Source organism: Dama dama, chromosome 23 (genome assembly GCF_033118175.1).
Source record: "Dama dama isolate Ldn47 chromosome 23, ASM3311817v1, whole genome shotgun sequence".
In the NCBI taxonomy this organism is placed as follows: domain Eukaryota; kingdom Metazoa; phylum Chordata; class Mammalia; order Artiodactyla; family Cervidae; genus Dama; species Dama dama.
In genome coordinates, this window is record NC_083703.1 from 26034517 (window position 1) to 26051265 (window position 16749).

The 16749-nt window shown below is 38.8% G+C and overlaps 1 protein-coding gene across 1 annotated transcript in view; it reads left to right on the forward strand.

The window, feature by feature from the left end:
* KIAA1217 (KIAA1217 ortholog) overlaps positions 1–16749 on the forward strand; it is a 440539-nt gene that overhangs the window by 23891 nt on the left and 399899 nt on the right. The window lies entirely within an intron of this gene.

Consider the following 16749-nt stretch of genomic DNA (forward strand, 5'->3'; position numbering starts at 1 on the left):
TCTTTTCTACTCATGGTCTGAAAAAGCCAGGGTTTAAGTAGACATGTCAGATCATATTTGGCAAGTCTTTCAAATGCACCAATGAAATTCTGTTGGGATTTTTTTTTTTAATTGCAAAGGGCATTCATTTTGTATTAAATAACATAACTTAAAATGTAAAACTAACATATTCTTACTGTAGATTTGAAAAAGAGAAAGAAATTTTAAAAAGCTATAGATAACAACTATTTTTAACAACAATTAAAAATCGGACTTGATCAAAAAATAAAACTTACTCTGTAAGGCTGGAAGAAAACATTTGACAATCAGATAGTTGACAGAAGACTTGTACCCAAGAATAATGAACACTTAAAACTCAACAGTTAGAAAACAACCCAATTAAAAAACAGCAAATGGCTTGAACAAACACTTAACCATAAAGAAGTTTATATGGTTGGCACATAAGCACATGAAAAGGTGTTCAACATCATTAGTCATTAGGAAAAGGCAAGTTAAACCATGATAAGATAACACCATTAACCTATTGGAGTAGATAAAATTTAAAAGATTGACAATGCCATGTGTTGGTGAGAATGCAGAGCAAATGAGACCTTCACATACTGCTGGTGGGAATACAAAATGCTGGAAAACAGCTTGGCAGTTGCTTATAAGGTTAAACATATACTAACAATATTATCCAGCAATCCCACTTCTAGGTATTTACCCTAGAGAAATGAAAACTTGTGTTCACACAAAAACTACACAAATATTTAGAGAAGCTTTATTTATAATCTCCAAAAACTGGTAACAACCCAGATCTTCTTCTGAGGATGAGTGGGTTAAACATTCTGTGATAAATACTGCTGACCTGAAACAAATAGAATGCCAAGTATCTCTCCAACAAAGATGGATTTATTTGGGATCAGCAGAGAATTACAATCTGAGTCTGCAAGCCACGTACAAGGCCTGAGAGGGCAACACAAGGAAATGCTTTTATAGAGGGGAAAAAGAAGTTGGGAGGGCTACATAAACAGAAAGTCTGTGGTTTGTTATTGGCTTAGCCTTGACAGGTATTCTTCCTGTTGGGCAATCAACGCAGGGTATGAGAGCCCCCTCTTCTGGTCTCCCAACTCTATTTTCTTAATAGTATTTTAAAAATATCTTGGCCCAATTTATTAATATTTTATATATATATATTTTTTATTGTTTGGCCTCTTAGCATGTGGGATATTAGTTCTCCCATCAGGCATTGAACCATGCTCCCAGCGGTGGAAACACAGAGTCTTAGTCACTGGACCACCAGGGAAGTCCCTTTCCCAACTCTATTTAATTGAGGTTTCTGTTCATTGTTTTACAGTACATGTAGGGGAATAGTCCTCGGTCGTAAAAATGGAATCAAATTTTGACACTTGTGTATATCAAACAACTTTGACTCATAAAATAGTTATGCTAATTGAAAGAAACCAGATAAAAGAGTTTACCTAATATATGATTCCATTTGTAAGACATTCTCAAAAGCCAAAAGTATAGTGACAGAAGATCAGTGGTTAGGTCTTGGGGGTTATTACTGCAACTGGAGAGCAAGAGGGAATTTCAGTGGATGTTAGAACTTCTAAGTAGCCTGATGGTGGTAACAGTTGCATAAACTATATATGTTTAAATTCAAAGATACTACACTTGGTCTTAGCCAAAAGCTTCCCTGATGGATCAGTGGTAAAGAGTCCACCTGCAATTCAGGAGACACAGGAGATGCAGGTTCAATCCCTGGGTCAGGTAGATCCCCTGGAGAAGGAAATGGCAACCCATTCCAATATTCTTGCCTGGGAAATCCCATGGACAGAGGAGTCTGGTGGGCTACAGTCCAAAGGATCACAAAGAGTCAGACACAACTGGGGACACACACACACGAATTCAAAGAACTATTAAATTCATGGAGAACACATGCGCAAAAGTCAATTTTATTGTGTATCAGTTTTAAAAGACATAGAGAACAGACGTATGGACACAGGGAGAGGGGAGAAGATGGTAAGATGTATGGAGAGAGTAACATGGAAACATATTATCATATGTAAAATAGATAGCCAATGGAGGACGAATAAAAGAAAGACAGTGTTAAAAAAAAAAAAAAAGAAAATGAATAATATCATGAGTAGTCATAAGGACCAGGATTTCTTTTTTTTTTTTTGGCTGCGCTGCATCTTCCTTGCTGCATGCTGGTTTTCTCTAGTTGCGGCGAGCGGGGGCTACTCTTCGTAATAGTGCAAGGAATTTTCATTGCAGTGGCTTCTCTTGTTGCAGAGCACAAGCTCTAGATGTGAGGGCTTCAATAGGTGCAGCACACTGGATCAGTTGTTGTGGTTGGCAGACTTTAGAGCACAGTCTCAGTAGTTGTGGCACATGGGTTTATTTGCTCCAGGGCATGTGGAATCTTCCTGGTCCATGAATGGAACTCATTGTCTCCTGCACTGACAGATGGATTCTTATCCACGGCACCATCAGGGAAGTCCCAAAGACTAGGATTTCTGTGAGAAAAAATTATTAATTTTGCTATTAAATTATGACGGCATAAATAATTTTAGAAAATAGTCTCAGAATTTTAGTAGTCTTCATAATATAGGTTGCATATTTGAGAACAATAGGCACAATTTTGCAGAAAAAAATTGTCCTCCTCCACTTTTCCAACTTCAAAATCTTTAACTTGTAATAGTTGATCACAGAATTTGTCTAGTCATCTACACTAATCTTTTTCATGCAGTCACTGGGCAGTGCTGGAATGTTAAATTTGATAATGGAAGGAGTTACTTGATTAAGAAATTTAATCTTTCCCCAAGGGTCTCCTGAGGATTTACTCAGTGATGGGAACAAAATGGTTCAATGCACAAACGTAGAATGCTTGCCTTCCCAGATTGTAAGTGGACAGAGGTCTGTGGACAGGAGAGAGTGTGGAGGAGGGAAAGGACAGCCAGCCACTTGCAAATAGGAGGAATGATTTCTGGGTTAAAGAATCTCCTGTACAAAGTCCAGAGAGTCCTCTTGTGTTGAGGAATATCTTGCCTGCCTGGTGCAAAACTGTACAAAGGGAAGTGTTTTGGGGGCGTTGTTGTTTGTTTCTTTTGAGTTGGGGGAAGGATCAGCTCAGGACTTAGTGAAATGCAAAATCTTAAACTGAAATGAGATAGTTGTCCTGCCCTGACTGTGGATTCATGCCCCAAGGTGTTTAGTGAGAGAAGGCCTTCTAATCACTGCTAGTGAGTTCTAACTGGGAAACTTGTTTAGAAAGCATCTGGCCTCCTTTGACGTATGACTTGGACACAGGTGACTCCACGCTAACACCTCTGGGATCTCTGTTGAGGCTCTTGGGGCTTTAATGACTTTGTGGCAAGTACTCTGAGAAATAAGAACTGGGTGATTTCTTTGAGAGGATGTCGAACCTTTGGGTGGGCTTCACCAGTGGCTCAGCAGTAAAGAATCTGCCTGCAATGCTGGAGACAACAGGAGACACAAGTTCAATCCCTAGGTCAGGACAATCCCCTGGAAGAGGGCATGACAACCTACTCCAGTATTCTTGCCTGGGAAATCCCATAGACAGACTGGAGGGCTACAGTCCCTAGGATGGCGAAGAGTCAGACACAACTGAAGCGACTGATCACGCATGCACACACGAACCTTTCAGTAGGAGATTTTGGCAAACTTTTAAAGTCACAAATGGGACTTCCCTGGTGGTCCAGTGGCTAAGACTCTGTGCTTCCAGTGCAGGGGCCACATTCAATCCTTCGTCAGGGAGCTAGATCCCACACATTGCAGCTAAAAGATTCCACATGGTCCTGCATGCCTCAACTAAGACCCAGGGCAGCCAGATTTTAAAAAAAGACAAAACAAAACAAAACAAAGCAAAAACCAAATATCTCCATGAGAAACAAACTTTAGATGTATTGTGGACAATAATGAAAATGACTCTTTCTTCCAGAACAAATCGTTTGGAAAAAAAGGAGTACAGGGAGAGTTAATGTTGATCTTGCAACAGCATTTAATATCTGGGTTGGTTGGATAAAGAATTTATTAGCAGTGTTCTTCACTTTTCCTCAGATGGTTATTAGCATTGTAAAATAGCATCATTCTTAGCTCTCAGAGGATTTCATTGGAGAGGGTCAGATCATGACTCCAGAATATTCCCACTGAATTCTGAGTTAAGTCACTGGATTGAACAGCTGTGGTCTAATGATATGCAGCCACTGTCCTTTCACAAATACAAATCTGAGGCCCACCGAACTTCTGATGCCAAAAAGACATAGATGATAAAAGCAAATTGAATCTGATCTCTACTTTTGATCGTTCAGAAGGAGCCAAGATCAATATATTGCACGTAGTCCAAGCTTACAGAGCTGTTATATTTATTTTTTAAATGTTATTTTAATTGAACTTATTAAAACTTAGAACCAAGTAACCCGTAAAAATGATGTTAATATAATTAATAAGATTTTTAGGCTATCCTTTGAGGATCTGTTAAATCTACAACTAAGCTGGACCATGGAAACTTATCACACCCAATCTTATTTCTCTTGGAAAACGAATTCCAACTTGAGACACAGAATAGAAAGCACAGGACCCCTCTACCCTCTCACTGGGCTATTCGGTGGGCAGACCACGCATTTTCTGAGGGCAGAAACAAAGCAGAAAAATTAGACTCCTTGCCGTGGGGTGAATATTTGTGTCCCCCCAAATTCACATGTTGAAATCCTAATCACCAAGCTGATGGGACCTTTGGGAGGTACCCAGGTCATGAGAGCAGAGGCTTAATAATTGAGATTAGTGCCATTATGAATGTACTGGTCTGGATACTAAAACTCAGCATATGCACAGAGAGAAAGAATTTAGTACTAACATTTAGTATTAACAGAGACCAAAAATACTGTAATTCCACCATAGGAGAAAGCCATGAATCTATACCATGCTAGAAATGTCTCCCTACACCATTAAAAACTAGGGTAGAGAGGGAATTCCCTGGTAGTCCAGTGGTTAAGATGTCATGCTTCCACTGCAGAGGGTGCAGGTTCGATCCCTGGTCTGGGAACTAAGAACCTGCATGCCTGTAAGTGTGTCCAAATAATGTTAATAATAATCTTCTAAAAAAAAGAAAAGAAAAAGTAGGGCAGAGAGGAGGAATAGTAAGGAGCAGTTCTCTGGTTGTTTCACATAGATTTCACATAGATTCTTTAGGGTTACAAAGGGCACAGTAGTTGAAGAAGGTTTAAAGTTAAATAAAGAAATATGGAGGGAAGCATCTCCATAGCTTCGTGGAAACCTGGTGGAACCGGAAAGCCATGCAGGATGCAGCTGGAGTCTTGCTGCCCTCTGGGCACAACAGTTGGAGTGACGTGGTTATCTGGTCATCTCATCAACATGTGCTCCCATGTTAGGGACTCAGCTGCCTTCTGCTTCTACTTATTTGGCAGCCGTAATTTCCTAGTGAAGTTTCCCTATGTGTCTCATGTTAAGTTTCACCAAAAACCAGGGTTTGATTGGTTCCATGAGTCACCATTGAGATGGGGTGGTCTTCTTTACATACCTGACCTCCTCCTATGAGAGCAGCAAGACTTTAGGTGAGTAAAAAGTAACACACATGTTGGCTGTCTGCATCATTAGAGTAAATCTACACAATCTGCAGAAGTATAGAAACAAAGGATCCAATGGTACATAAAAAACTAGAAGTTTAAAAACTAAAAGTAGAGTTGCCATATGATCCAGCAGTCCCACTCCCAGGCATATATTTGGAAAAGACAAAAACTCTAATTTGAAAAGATACACACACCCCAATGTTCATGGCAGCACTATTTATAATAGCCAAGATATGGAAGCAACGTAAGGATCCATCAACAGATGAATGGATAAAGAAGATATGTGTATGTGAATATATATATTAATATATGTGTGTGCATATACAATGGAATATTACTCAGTTCCAAAATCACTGCAGATGGTGACTACAGCCATTAAATAGAAGATGCTTGCTCCTTGAAAGAAAAGCTATGACTAACCTAGACAGTATATTAAAAAGCAGAGATGTTACTTTGCCAACAAAAGTCCATATAGTCAAAGCTATGGTTTTAATACAGTAGTAATCCATACAGTAGTCATGTATGGATGTGAGAGCTGGGCCATAAAGAAGGCTGAGCACCAAAGAATTGATGCTTTTGAACTGTGGTGTTGGAGAAGACTCTTGAGAGTCCCTTGGACTGCAAGGAGATCCAACCAGTCCATCCTAAAGGAAATCAGTCCTGAATATTCATTGCAAGGACTGATGCTGAAGCTGAAGCTCCAATACTTTGGCCACCAGATATGAAGAGATGACTCACTAGAAAAGGCCCTGATTGTGGGAAAGATTGAAGGCAGGAGGAGAAGGGGAAGACAGAGGACAAGATGGTTGGATGGCATCACCAACTCAATGGACATGAGTTTGTGCAAACACTGGGAGATGATGAAGGACAGGGAATCTTGGCGTGTGCAGCTCATGGGTTTGCAAAAGAGTTGGACACACACAACTAGAGTGACTGAACAACAACAAATTACTCAGCCTTAAAAAATGAAATAATATCATTTGTCACAACATAAATGGATCTAGAGAGTATCATACCAAGTGAAGTAAGTCAGACAGAGCAAGACAAATATTATATGATATGACTTACATGTGTAATCTAAAATATAGTACAAAGGAACTTATTTACAAAACAGAAACATATCCACAGACATACAAAACAAACCTACAGATACCAAATGGAAAGTGAGGAGGGGTGTATGAATTACAGGATTAACAGATAAAAATTGCCATTATTATAAAATAAAATAGAAACAATATGGATTTACTGTATAGAACAGAGAACTATATTCAATTATCTTATAATAAACTATAATGGAAATAATCTGATATTTACATATATACCTGAATCACTTAGCTGTACACCTGAAACTAATACGGTATTGTAATGTAATAGACTTGTTTAAAAAAACTAAAATTTAAAGGATCAAAGTTCATTAAATAAAGAATTTTATTTTTATTCATGCATACACTCAAATTTAAAAGTATGGTACTTCTCAGTCTTTAATGAGGGACTAAATTTTCAAAGTTTGTGTCTCACTTTTTCTGTCATTTCTGACATATTGGTCATTCAGAAGCTTTAATTGATTAATGGGAAGAAAACGGAACAAAAGAATATTTATGTAGCTTCTCTTATAAAGCGAAGGCAAAAGGAAATAAAAGGAAAGATAAAAAGCAAAACTTAAAGTATAGTGAGCCCTCATAAGAGTAGAAAGGATGCAGATTTTTAAATGTATTTGCCAGCCTCACATCAGCTGTACCCTCAAGCCTCCTCTGTTGGTTGCAAGGATGAGAGGGGGGAAATGCTATTGACTCAATTTTGTGATCCGTGTAAATTCACAGAGAAAAGCAATGTAACATGAGACTGACCTTATAAAGTAAGAAATTTGGAAATCTGGGCGTTAAGGACTACCAGTATGAAACAGGATGTGTAATCAGTGTCTTTACTAAATAGATAGGAAGGAGGTGATGTATTTTTACAAAATGCCTTTTTATAGATCTGAACTGAAATGGCAGGATTTGAGTACAATGGCAGATCAAATCCCTCTGGGACCATTTCCTCCAGTTCTGCTATTTTTAGATGTTTTGTGCTTACTTCTTCCTTAGGTCCTGTGGTCACCTGACTTTTAGTGTCCTCCAAGTTACTCCATGTATCTCTTTTAACCCCACCTCTCACATCTTTTATAACTTGTATATCCTGCTTCTCCGGGAGTTTTCCAATCCTGGACAAAGAGTTATTTACAGCTGCCAAATGGTCACAACGGTTTTGTAAACAGGGAGCTTGTTTGAGTTAATGATTATCATCTTATTTGGGTTTTCAATGCAGATCAAACGATGCTTTGGAATTCGCTTTAGCATGAGACTGAACATTGCAGGGGCTTTCTTTTGGAGCTACACAGAAGAATACACCCAAGTCTCCCAAACCTACCTTTGCAGTTTGAGTTTATCTCTGCTCTATGGGCAGCAGTTACACAAACATGTCTTGAATTGTTAGCAAACCAGGATAACGAATTTAAACAATTTGGTCAAGGACAACTGTTCTATTCTTCCTTGTCTATTTCACTGGAGTTTCAGGCTTTGCTCACAAACACATCCAGGTGTTGATAATCTGAGATTAGTCAGGAGCTTAAATTATAATTATTTAACACACTTACATAGGCAGACCTTTTATAAGAGCTATTCTGGCTATTCATTGTTACAGAGGAATCATATAGACAAGATTTCAAGGAAAGCAAAGCCAGAAAATAAGCGTTGACTGAGTAACCAGCATATGAGTTTCTTTCTCTTTTGTTTTTTTACCCCACGTTTGTAAGAAATTCAACTTTTAGTTTAGGAAAGGAGACAAGCATCTCCTTGTGATAAGAATCAAACACTTAGCTTTGCATTTGTAATCTTTGGTCAGGAAAGATACAATGATTGAGTCACACAAAATCATGCCTGCACATACACTTTTCTATTTGTTCAGCACCTCTCAGAGTATTTGGTGAGAATACCATTTGATGTTTGAAGACAATTCCAAAGTTGCCCATTATCATTTATGGACTATGTTTCTAAGTTGTTTGTAGACAATTTATAGAGGAAATACTCTCTTTTTAGAAAATGTTATCACAAAAAGAGTGCAGGCACGATTGCAAGATTTGATCTATGAAGAAACCCAGTTCTTAACTGGACCCAGTCTGATCATTATCAAGAATTTATTAAGGAATTCCCTGGTGGTCCAGCGGTTAGGATTGGGCACTTTCACTTTCCAGGGCCTGTCCGTGTTGAATCCCTGGTTAGGAAGCTAAGATCCCATAAACCATGCAGAGCAACTCCCCACCCCGCAAAATTTATTAATTCCCTGATTGAAATATCAAACAAGGTGAACACAGTAGCCTAGCCTCTGTCTGTTGAACCCAGGTGGGAGGAGATAAGCCACAATGACCCACCTCTCTACCTCCCTTACATGGAGGAAGAAAAAAGTCATGCAACAGATACATTTGGAAAATACTTGGTATTCCTTCAGGGATCTGAGAGTTGCTCTGTCTCTTCAACATCACATGCTTTGGCTTACAAATTTCAGTGTACCTAGGAATCATTTAGGGACCTTGCTTAAAAAAAAAAAAAGAATCCCTGGGGATTCTGATTCCAATACAAAATGATCTGGTGAGTTCCCAGGATCTGCAGTTTTAAGTAGCCTTTCTGTGCAGCTCTGGAAGGGTCTGGATAGCAGCTTCTGCTCACTGATAAATACAGTAACAGGCATCTTGCTCTGTTCTACCACCGTTTTCATTGCAGAGTTCAAACAAGCACCCTGTTTTCTTTGGAAAGTTGGCAAATGTAATTTTTTTATTTTTGTAATTCAGTAAGGTTGGGGGATGGGGGTGAAGAGAAGATTGTCTTTATTTCTCTAAACACGTTCTATTTTGTAAAAGAAAAACATCTTAAAATGATCTATATTGTAAATTCTTAGCCTCTCTAAACCTTGAAAGCACCACTTTGGGAATTCTTGGAAGGACCCAGTAAATATCTCAGAGTTTTAGAGAGTAAGTTGTCCCTCAGATGCACTGTATTTAAAGAGTGGTAAAATCATCATAATGCCAGAGTTGTATGTTGAACAAAATCATTTAGTCATTTGAAAAAAGAACTTTATACGCTATGACTGGATTCACTTTGCAATGACATATTTTAGAAATTAAAATAAAAGCTATTAAACTTAATGTATGTTTTGCTGAAACACTGGTTTTAAAAAATACAAGGTTAAAATATTAGCTTAAATATAAATAGTCACTTTTGAACATATAAGTCCAAAAAAGCTAAGAAATTTTTTTTCTCTCCAGCTTCCTAAAAATAAGTTGCCTTTGAATAAAACCCATATATGGAATATTTATCCCTAAAGGAGATTTTTTTTTCTTTCTCGGTTTTAAATTACTAAAACTATTTTGCATTCTTAACTACAGCATTCATTCCTATGAATAGATTTGAATTTTTTCTTGCACATATTTGAACTGCATTTTATAGAACGCTTATGTAGTATTATGTTGAAGAATTGCTACTTCTGATGGTAATCTTTTACATATAAATAGAAAGACATGGGTTTCTAAAGTTAAAACTAAAGTTAAGCTTAGTATTTTTCCCACTTATATATACTTAATTGTACTAAGAAAAATGTATACTATTTTTTATCTGAATATATATTTTTATTTCTATAAAATGCTTATTTCTGACCCTTAGACATTAATCTCATTTGTGTGTTAAAAAACCATATGAAAACTGCAGTGAGTTTTTATTGTCATTGACACAGAAAACCTTATTCTGTGCCAGAGTGAGAATCTTTGAGTGAGAATCAGGGTGTTTTGTAAACACCCTGATTACTGCTTGGTCTTCAGGTTCTCTGTGACATCGTTCTTAAGACCACCTGGATTTTATAGATGCCAGTTGTGAATGATTTGATAGAGCTGTTTATAAAAGGCAAAAGGCGAAGGCAGTACAGGATGAGATGTTAGATAGCATCACCTACTTATGAACATGAATTTGAGCAGACTCCAGGAAATAGTGGAGGACCGAGGAGCCTGGCATGCTGTAATCTGTGGAGTCGCAAATGAGTTGGACACTACTTATGGACTAAACCACAGTAAGTATCAGCATCAAGCATGGCTGCCTCCAAGTCATTAGGACTCTCTTTCTCTCCTTCCTTCTCTAGGCTCTTCATGCCTTTCCAGTAGCTTATTCTCATAAGTAGATAGTCTCATAGAATTGACATCTTAAAAGAGGGCATCATTTTCCCATAAGGATTTCGGAGTTGGAGCTGAAGAGTGTTATTCCCTCCTGGTAGACATAGAGGTGAGACAAGCCTGGTTGCGGCAACCAGCTCACACCTGATATGGACAAGCTTGTTACCCATAGCGGTCAGGAGTAAGATGATCTGGGGGATAAGTCTTGGAAGACTGGAGAAACTGAGATCAGACCTCCAGTTCCTGGAGACTGTCCCAAAAGTTCTGAGGTCCATTGTGCCTGGAGCTGAACAGACAGGTAACAAGTCAGAGAAGGGAGACACACTTGCGGCAATTGCTAGACCCAAGTCCTAGAAAAGTGTCGCAATTCTTGTATCTGTTATAAGATTTTTGTAAAGACAAACATACTTTGCTGTTCCACAGTAGTTTGCTCTACTCAGATCAAATTTTGCATATTTTTACCTCATTGAATAAAAACCTCATGTTAAGGATCAGGAGACTGAAGCTTTGAGAGACTGGGAAAGTGACTTGCCCAATGTCACTTGCTCCAGGTGGGGCTAGAATCTGACCTGAGGGGGGATCTTCCTGGGGTTCATTCACTGAGCATCCAGAGTGTGCCAGGCATGCTTTGAGGCTCCATGATGCAAGCTGGAAGAGGGATGTCCCAAGAATACGATGCTGTGACGTATATACCAGAGGGACAGATCCCATGCTGTCAGGGGTAGAGTCGTCTGGGCACTAATGCTTCATGATGATATAAAAGCTCTCTGGAGACAGAAAGCTCTCTTATCTCAGGAAAGAATATATCTGCCTTCCTCTCTGCTTAACTTTATCCCTAAATTTTGCTGACTGACCCACTGAGGGTCTTTTGCTAGAAGCACTATTAGTATTTTTTGTGATTTCACCAGAGAACCATTGGCTTATGATGCTACATAGAGGGACTTCCCTGGTGATCCAGTGCGCTTAAGACTCCAGGCTTCCATTGCAGAGGTTGAGGGTTTGATCCCTGGCTGGGTAAGATCCCACAAGCCATCCAGAACAGCCAAAAAGTAAGAAACAAAATAAAAATAGTGCTACATAGACCCAATGGAAGAATTTATTTCAGCCCCCTCATTTTATAGGCTCAGGAACTGAGGGCCAAAACGGATGATGAATTACTTGAGGTCACACAATGGGGTTAGTCTCAGTGCTAAGACTTGAATTTAATTCCAGATCTGTTGTTTTTTCCATACTAACCTCAACCTTGTCAGTTTTCAGATAAAAGTTAAATCCCTTCCTGTTAACCAGAGTAATCAAATTTTGTAACCATAGGTCAGATCTGACATTTTACGTTAGAATAGCTTTCAGACAGCCTTTCTCTCTTGTTCTGCCTCCCTTTTTCTCCCTCTTACTTTTTAGTTTCCAATGTCTCAAGAAAAGTTTGATTTTTTTTTCTTTTAAGTTTTAGATTTCTTTATTTTTTAATTGGAGTATTATTGCTTTACGATATTGTGTCAGTTTCTGCTGTAGAGCAATGTGAATCAGCCATATGCATCCATATATCCGCTCCCCCCCCACTCCGTGGACCACTCTCCCATCCCCTCATCCCACGCCTCTAAGTCCTCACAGGGCACTGCGCTGAGCTCCCTGTCCTATGCAACAGCTTCCCCCTAGCCAGCTGTTTTATAGATGGTGGTGTATCCATGTCAGTGCTACTGTCTTATTTCCTCCCACCCTCTCCTTCCCCCACTGTGTTCACAAGACCATTCTCTACATCTGTGCCTCTATTCCTGCCCTGCAAATAGAAGAACATTTTGGTTCTTAGATATGGGTAATAAACTCTCTCTGTCTCTCTATCTTTTAGCATTGAGTATATCATGCAATGAGTGTATGATTTTCTTCTGATGTGGTTTTATGTATTTTAATCTCTGGTTTGACTAGCATGCATTTTCTGTAAATGCCCAGATTGCAAATGGTAGCTAGGCACTGTAAAAATAAAATGTTATTATTGTGGTAGATATCTACAGATAGAGAAAGAGCACCAGGTCCCATCTTCCTTTCCTTCTCACTTACTGGATCGGTACTTAGCCTTTTAAAAACCCTTTCTTGCAAATCAGTATGTAAAATATTTGCTGTATGTGTCAAAACTGAAAGTTAATGAATTACCAAAAAATTCTTATTTTGTGAAATAGCATTTTCTATCTCTTTATGCATGAAGGACACAGAAATAGGCAGTGGCTTTCAGTGTAATGACAATCCTTACAAGGGGAGATTGTGTTACTTCTGTAAGACTTCACAGTCTTCCTCCACATCCAGTAAATCTCCTTTTAGACTAAATAAGGCAGAACATATTATGCCTTTTTCATCTATTGTCTGATACTTTTTAAAAAATAAACTTTACTATACCTTGTACTTCCTATTCCCTTTAGAAAGTACAAGTTCTCTTTGTCAAGAAAGATTGTGTTGCTTTATTTGAAAAGAAGTGCCAAATCTTTTAGTTAATAGGGAAAACTCTTAAGTTTGGATTTTTTTTTTTTCTCATTAAAAACAATCTGTTCTTAGAAATTGTGGAATGCTCTCAAGATTCTTTATTAATGAATAAATGAGTCTCAAATGACCAGTAGAGAAAAAGAAACAAATGTACACATGCTGGAATTAAGAATAATTTTGTTTGGGGGAAAAAAAATAAATTCTTGCATGTCAACAAAGCTGACTTAATCAGAAGGGTGCCTGCTGAGTGAAAACCCACTGTTTTGGGCCTTTAGGGCCTATTGTCACCTTCACGAACCGTTACCCTGAAGTCAATGGGCCCATCTCAGGCAGGCCCTTTATCCCTTCCACCATGAGGTCTGGCTGGGGAACTGACTGTCTGGTTCACTCTGGGGTTGATTGACTACAGCTGGTATTGGAAGCAAATGTTCCTTTGTGTACCATTCAGGATTGCAATCCTGCACCCTAGGATCCACCAGCAGCTGAAATAGCAGCCCGGAAAGGGTTAGTTTATGCTTTGGAAGGTAAGAACACCACTTGTGGTTATGTCTATCTGGAATCTTATTCTGTGTTTTCTAGAGACATTTCACTCTAAACGTGGGAAGTAGTAAAAACATAGACTGTGGTTACGTGGTATTATACTTCCTTCAAGAAGGGCTTGGAGCTTTACACATTTTCTTGAACTCATTTCTATTTCACCTTGGTTTTAGGAATAAACCTAAATAATATAAATAAACACTCACACGTAATTTATGGAAATAGGGAGACTGAGCCACTAAGGTTTTAGGTGCCTATTGCAATCTAATCAGGACTGGAAGTAATTCCACTGACCTAGATACTGGCTTTTATAGATACATGTATATTATTTAGTTACCTATTTGGCTGTGTTGGGTCATAGTTACAGCACGCAGGAGCTTCCTTGCATCATGCAGGATCTTTCCTTCCAGTGCAGACTCTCTAGTGGCGCCTGGGCTCAGTAGTTTGAGCACTCGGGCCTAGTTACTCTGAGGCATGTGGTATCTTAGCTCCCCAGCCAGGGATTGAACCCACATTCACTGCATTGCACAGTGAATTCTCAACCTCTGGACTAGCAGGGAAGTCCTTGGCCTATATACTGTTGTTCATTCTCTGGCCCACCTTTGCTAGATGACTGCCTACAGAACTGTGTACATTTAAATTGTACTATTTGAGGATATATGGAATATTCACTCAAACTTTATACAGGCAAACCTGTCAGTCTTTTCCGTAGTGATTTATTCTCCCATTTTGAAATTCAGAAAGTCTTTCTCTACTGGAGTTCATTAAAGATTCATCTTCAAAAAATAATAAATTGTATAACCTATTAAGACCTGTCATATGTATATACCATGAACCCGTCACCACCATCAGTATAATGGCAGGGCCTTCGCCCCCAATGTTTCTTGTTCTCACTTTTAATGTTGCTCTCCATCCCCTCCCATCACCAGGTAACCACTGATCTGTGCTGGGCCACTATAAATCAATTGGCATTTTCTAGAATGAACCGAATCATACATACTCCTTTTTATCTCCTTCTTTCACCTACCATAATTATTTTTGAAATTCATCTATGCTGTTGCATTTATCAATAGTTTCTTCCTTTTATTAAAGAGGAGTGAAGTGAAAGTCACTCAGTTGTGTCTGACTCTCTGCAATCCCATGGACTGTAGCTTACCAGGCTCCTCTGTCTATGGAATTCTCCAGCAAGAATACTGGAGTGGTTGGCCTTTCCTTCTCCAAGGACTCTTCCCGACCCAGGGATTGAACCCAAGTCTCCCACATCGTAGGCAGATTCTTTACTGTCTGAGCCACCAGGAAGTATGCTTTTCTTGCTGAGTAGCAGTCGATTAGATATGCCACATTCTACTTACCCATTTAGCTGTTGACATATATTTAAATTGTTTTCACTTTGAGGCTATTACGTACAAAGCTGATATGAACATTCATGCAAAGTCTCTGAACAGACATCTGATTTCTGTGTTAACCATGTGTTTCTGATGTTATGACATCTGGCAATCTTGGAGTGACTGCCCCTCCGGTCAAGTGCGCATTTCATTTGCAAGCTAACCAACCCAGAGCACTTCCTCCCCATCGCCTCTTTTTTGGTGCTCTCACACTCTGAGCCACTCTCCACCTGCCCTTATTATCCAAGGGCCAGGTATTAGACAACCAGGAGCAACCCTTACACTTTGGAGACTGCTGATACCATAACTAGTCAACCTGAATCCTGCCTCGCCTGCTTACCCTTACTTGCTCGTTCCTTCTTGAAAAAAAAAAAAAACAGAGTGAAGGCATCTTCCCCTCCTGACTGACCTGGGTGCTCACCCCTGTGGTACCTGTGTGCTGTGCCACGCCTCCTATTTCTAGGGAACTGTAAGTAAACCATCTTCCTTCATGACAGTTATTTCTGCATCTGGGTGTCTTACCAGGCTTGATTAAAACAAATTCCAGGTACATTTTAAAAACACTTTCACTGTTGTTGAGTAAACCCTAGAGTGGAATGGCTGCATCACATGATAGGTATATGTTTAAGTTTTTAAGAAACTTTCTAACTGCTTACCGAATTGCTTGTACCATTTGATGTACCCAAGATCAGAGTAGGAGAGTTCCAATAGCTCCATTACCTCACCAACCCTTGGTATGATTGGTCTTTTTAATTTTAAACATTCTAAAAGAAATGTATCTCCTTGTGGTTTTAATCTGTATATCCTTAATGCACAATTATGTTGAATATTTACGGGTGCTAATTTGCCATCCTTATATCTTCTTTGAAGATGTATCTGTTCAAATCATTTGTTCACTTTTAAATTTTTATTTATGATTCAGTTCTGAGAGCTCTGTATTTAATAGTTAAGATGTCAGTTTATATTTAGGTATTCTAGATACAAAGTCTTTATCAGATATATTATTTGCAAAGATCTTCCCCCAGTCTCTGACTTATCTTTTTGTTCTATTAACTGTGTCGTTTGAAGAGCATAAATTTTAAGTTTTCATGAGTCCATTTTGTCCATTTGTTCTTTTATGGATTTTGGTTTTGGTGTCAGATCCAAGGAAACTTTGCCTGACTCAAGGTCACAGAGATTTTTCTCCTCTGTTTTCTTTTAGAGGTTTCATAGTTTTAGCTTTCACAGTTAGGTCTATGATTTATAAAAAAGTATAAAAAAAAGTAGTACTCCTTTTTTATCTGGTACAGGATACCAACTGAAGTTTTTGTTTGCTTTTTTGGTATCCAGTTGTTCCAGCACCATTTGCTGGAAGCCTGTTCTTTCCCGTAGACTTGCCTTTCTATCTTTTTCAGAGCTTATTCTACACGTAGGCCTATTTGTGGATTTTCTAGTCTGAGAGCTCTCTGTCAGTCATTCTGCTATTTCCATACTGCCTTGATTACTCTGGCTCTATAATTAAGTCATGAAATCAGATGGTGCTAGTCCTCCAACTTTGCTCTTCTGTTTCAAAGCGGTTTTGGCCATTCTAGGT